Source organism: Coregonus clupeaformis, chromosome 2 (genome assembly GCF_020615455.1).
Source record: "Coregonus clupeaformis isolate EN_2021a chromosome 2, ASM2061545v1, whole genome shotgun sequence".
NCBI lineage: Eukaryota > Metazoa > Chordata > Actinopteri > Salmoniformes > Salmonidae > Coregonus > Coregonus clupeaformis.
Window position 1 is genome coordinate 33,555,038 of NC_059193.1, and position 6,000 is coordinate 33,561,037.

Below are 6,000 nucleotides of genomic sequence, written 5' to 3' on the forward strand. Positions count from 1 at the left end.
CAAACGACACTGAGACATTCCTAACAGACATAGAGAACGCCTTGGATGGCTATCCGAATGCTACGGATTCTGACAAGTTACCTGTTGAAGCGAACGTCGAATAGACATGTGACAAGGTTCATTCGTATACAACAGCAACACGTGCAAAACGACTACGCTAACCTTGCCACGGCTTTGAAAATAGAATTCAGTGGTTCTGCGATTCGTAAACACAACAGCTCACTGGCTAACACTCTCAAACAAGCTCGGAATGAACACCCACAAGCTTACTATCATAGGCTTCGTTCAGCTTACTTTGGCCTACTCACTGAAACCGTAATGTAAGAGCTATTTCCATTCAAACAAATGTTTCTACTTGGGTCCTACAGCCCACGTTGGTTTGCCAATCTCAGAGGGGTTCAATGATGATCAAAACTTAAACAGATTCTCTCTAGAAGTTCTGCTAAGAGAAATACAGAAGCGCAAACATTTTGAGAAAGGGGAAAAAGATAAGTCACTATGACTAGACATGGATTTGTCAGACAACAGGTCCACCAAAATTAACACCATTTGCGAGGATGTAAACGATCAACTTACTCCCGCGTTCACTTGAGACCCTATCCAGGGTCCGCTCGACCTAGAAACAAGCCCACAGGCTTTGACTATAGACTCTGATACAAATGTTTCAAAGCAAAAGGTAAAAAATATCGCAATTCCACTCAAAACCCGATAAGTCGATCTGTTTTCAACATGAACACTAATGACACATCACGTCATTGGAACAACCACTCCACTTTGTGGGGAATATGACCACAAAACGCAACTCAAACAGCCCATACCTGGAAACAGTCCTGGAGGACTGCTTAACCTGTCATGCGCTAATTGTTTCTGACTCAACAATGTCGCTCATCTCTCAAACATTGTTCAATGATCTCAAAAGGGCTTTGAACCCAGCTAAACGTCTGTTGAAAACGGAACAATGTGATACTTCTCTTCGAAGTTTCACCCAGACTACCTCGCCTCTCATGCTGAAACTACACTTCCAAGATGTATCGCTTGTTCACCCTGTGTATGTTATCAGCCTTGAAAGTGAACCCCTGCTACACAGAGTAGACTTGATGGATCGGTTGATCCCACTGATGGATTGGAAGACCAACCAAGTATGGTCACAGACAACCGTGCCGTCTCCACTGACCATACTTTCGTCTCCTACCGCTGACTGTGACAGTCATCCACAAAGAGCATCTATCAAAAGAACCCCTTTCGAAAAAGATGTCTCAACACTTCTCTGTGCAGCATCTGACCCAAGGAGATATTACGATATCTCGTCACATTCAATCAGCAAACCTGATTGACCAGTCCTTTTATGATTTCAAGCCAGCAGTCTCTGTGAGTGAGCCACTTCCCTCCTCCTTGGAATCATGCGATACTGTTGCTGTGATTAACTTCTCTTGCCCTCCTGACACTTCTGCAAGCACTGCGGCCATCTCAGGAACAAAAGCATCGATGTGCAGAGTGTACTCTGTTTCTGATTATACATTTTCCGCTTTGAGGGGGACTGAAACACTTTACAATGAATCGAACAGCGTCAGTCCCGCAACTGACCCGATGATTCCCACTGGTAAAACGCTGTGCCATATCGCAGAAATAAATCCTAGTCTCAGTTCGCAGGCAATGGAACAGTTGCCACATGCGGACGCTGTGGTGACTGACAGTCCTTCAGAGGTGAATGTATCAAACCAGTTGCCGTGTTGTTGCGCACTCTCCTCAAACAATAGCATGGTCTTTTTTCACTGTAATAGCTACTGTAAATTGGACAGTGCAGTTAGATTAACAAGAATTTAAGCTTTCTGCCCATATAAGACATGTCTATGTCCTGTAAAGTTGAACATTTACCCTGAGGCCTTTGATTCTACAGCTACCATACTCAACCAGTTTCTCCCCAGAGGTCCATAGGTCATCCCTGTAGACTGTCCGAAACTAGTGCCTTACAACTGTAGACTTATCATGTAGTTATCAAGTTAGGATACTGCCTAAGCAACACACCACTAAGTAGGAAAACCCTAGACATGACGTTAGAGACAATGCCATGATAGAGTAGTTTAGCCAAGACCGTGGATCACAGACCATGGACCGTAGAATACAGTCCAATTAGATTATTAAACTGTGGTAACTATATTTTGTATATATTTGTTTGTGTTTTGTTCATTTTTACTTTCATTTTCTTTGAATTAGGAAGTGATAGTGCCACAAAAAAGTTCCCCATAAGACCACCAGTTAGTGCCACAGCGCCGCTCATTTGGGGAAGAAATGTAATGATGTATTTCGTGAGTGTGTGTGTGTGCATTGTTAACATCTGCCTAAATTACTGCCCAGATCTACAAGCCTGGACAACCGGACGACGGGACCGCAACGATGATCCACAACCAGGACATCCGATGGTCATTCTTTTGGTGGACTACAACTTGCAGAATCCTTCCAAGGTTGAACCCACCAGAGGGGGACTGTCATGACTATCATGTGATGGTCCCATATGAGAAGCCCAAGATCAGAATACAGAGAAGCAACAGTCTACAGATCTCTCTCTCTCCCGTTGTCATTTGTATGAACACAGGATTGATTGATATGGGGGGTTTTATGACCGCTCGTGCCTTTCCTAATTGGTTTCCAACAAATGACTTGTTGGACCCTGGTAATGGCGATCTGAATGTATCTGTGTTACAAGGACAGATTGCCGCCAAAACCTTTCTCTCCAAAAGATTGGACATTGGAACGTTATTTCTGACGTCTAAGTGGTTGAAATGGTAGGTGGGGATCTAAAGAATAATCATGTCATATTGTTTATTGATGTCATTAAGGGTGGTATTACTAAATAACTCTTTGGAAGTGTACACATTTCAGTTATCAGGTTTGCATCTAAATGTTGTATAAAATATATGATTAAGTTTGAGAATATTTTTGTGAAGATAGCAATGTGATTTTAACCTTTTAAATGAGATCATAGTTTTTCATAGAAACTTTTGCCAGTCAGTAACCACGCCCCAAGTAAGGACATAAATTGGGTTGGCGTGATGGAATGCCCCTTTTTACCCGAGCATAAAAAGCCTTGAAAAACAAATCAACCTTTAGACCAGGAAGCTACACGGCTTAAAATGGTTAGACCAGAAAGACCAGAAAACGTGAGATATTAGTCCACACGTTTGAAATGGTGAGAAACTCTCAATCTCTACACAAGAATAATTAACTCACTAGACCATATCATTACCAGTCTGCAGCTGGCATGTAGAGTCGTCTAGAGAACTTTCACTAAAAACACATGTTGGGTAGGACAATCCCTCTCCGACAACCGTTGGTACATCTGAAGTATCTATCGAAACAGATCAACTCTACGAACTACAGGGTACGCTGAAGTATCCATTCTAACCACCTCTACGACCAGAAACTCTACCAAGGACATTGGGATATCTGGTGGGCAAACCAGAGTCCTACATTATCAACTCAACTATCGAGGACAGCGACACGTAAATACATGTTGCATTTCTAATCCGAACGAGCGATGATTAGGGTTCTAAGCATTTGTATTTCCGTGAGCGTAGTTTCCAAAGTAACAACAATAGTTTGAATCTCTGTCTCTCCCTTCCATGCATTCTTGCTATTGTTCGTCGTCCACTAGGGACCTGTTCTCATTGTATTACGTTAGTAATCAATAACCTGTGTGTGTGTGTGTGTGTTTGTATTCTGTGTTATTATTTAGTTAGTTAGTCAATCAATAATTAAGCCAATTTGTGTATTGCTGATTCATCGATAAGGTTAGGGCTCTTGCAGGTTCAAGGATTACGTTTTGAGAATGACACAAATATTAACTTTCACAAAGTCTGCTGCCTCAGTTTTTATGATGTCAATTTGCATATACTCCAGAATGTTATGAAGAGTGATCAGATTAATTGCAATTAATTGCAAAGTCCCTCTTTGCCATGAAAATGAACTTAATCCCCAAAAAACTTTTCCACTGCATTTCAGCCCTGCCACAAAAGGACCAGCGGACATCATGTCAGTGATTCTCTCGTTAACACAGGTGAGAGTGTTGACGAGGATAAGCCTGGAGATAACTCTGTCATGCTGATTGAGTTAGAATAACAGACTGGAAGCTTTAAAAGGAGGGTGGTGCTTGAAATCATTGTTCTTCCTCTGTTAACCATGGTTACCTGCAAGGAAACACATGCCGTCATCATGGCTTTGCACAAAAAGGGCTTCACAGGCAAGGATATTGCTGCTAGTAAGATTGCACCTAAATCAACCATTTATCGGATCATCAAGATCTTCAAGGAGAGAGGTTCAATTGTTGTGAAGAAGGCTTCAGGGTGCCCAAGAAAGTCCAGCAAGCGACAGGACCGTCTCCTAAAGTTGATTAAGCTGCGGGATCGGGGCACCACCAGTGCAGAGCTTGCTCAGGAATGGCAGCAGGCAGGTGTGAGTGCATCTGCATGCACAGTGAGGCGAAGACTTTTGGAGGATGGCCTGGTGTCAAGAAGGGCAGCAAAGAAGCCACTTCTCTCTGGGAAAAACATCAGGGACAGACTGATATTCTGCAAAAGGTACAGGGATTGGACTGCTGAGGACTGGGGTAAAGTCATTCTCTCGGACAAATCCCCTTTCCGATTGTTTGGGGCATCCGGAAAACACCTTGTCCGGAGAAGACAAGGTGAGCGCTACCATCAGTCCTGTGTCATGCCAACAGTAAAGCATCCTGAGACCATTCATGTTTGGGGTTGCTTCTCAGCCAAGGGAGTGGGCTCACTCACAATTTTGCCTAAGAACACAGCCATGAATAAAGAATGGTACCAACACATCCTCCGAGAGCAACTTCTCCCAACCATCCAAGAACAGTTTGGTGACGACCAATGCCTTTTCCAGCACGATGGAGCACCTTGCCATAAGGCAAAAGTGAATACCTAGTGGCTCGGGGAACAAAACATCAACATTTTGGGTCCATGGCCAGGAAACTCCCCAGACCTTAAACCCATTGAGAACTTGTGGTCGATCCTCAAGAGGCGGGTGGACAAACAAAAACCCACAAATTCTGACAAACTCCAAGCATTGATTATGCAAGAATGGGCTGCCATCAGTCAGGATGTGGCCCAGAAGTTAATTGACAGCATGCCAGGGCGGATTGCAGAGGTCTTGAAAAAGAAGGGTCAACACTGAAAATATTGACTCTTTGCATAAACTTAATGTAATTGTCAATAAAAGCCTTTGACACTTATGGAATGCTTGTAATTATACTTCAGTATACCATAGTAACATAGTAAAATATCTCATAACACTGAAGCAGCGAACTTTGTGAAGACCAATACTTATGTCATTCTCAAACTCTTTGACCACGACTGTATATAACATATATATCTTCTAATAGTTTAATTCGGGAGATGGTAACTCGTTAAACAACTACTTCCGTGGTGCCCCAAATTCCTAATGAGTTAATTGTTACATGATTAATTTAATTGAGTGACAATTAAACATAGTTAGTTGATTCAATAAATAACAGTCAATACATTAAAGTAAGTCACATCACGACAACAGTATTATGGATAATCCAATATGGCACTTGCACTGTATTTTTTGTCTTTCAGTTACTGTGTCACAGTGGAAGGGACTCTAGTTCCAGTGCATTTCCACTCCTGCTTTAAAAGTGAGTGGGCTAAGATACAGTATTCACCAAGGTCCCAGCATTATAATTAGTAACTCTAACTGATTCAGGTGGCTACCACCCACTACCATCACTGTGTCGCCCACTACTACCACTGCTTCAGATCCTAGCTCTAGCTTGATCAGAGAGAGGTTTTGTAATTTAGCGTAACTTTAATGATCCAGGGCTGTACAGAGAGTTAGAGGGGTGGAATTTAAACAGCATCATGCAGGAGCAAGACAGCCATTTCTCAGCAGACACATTTACTTACCTCTGGTCTAAGTGGAGGAGGGATGGATGGGGGATGGGTAGTTATGTGTTTGTGCGTGCGTATG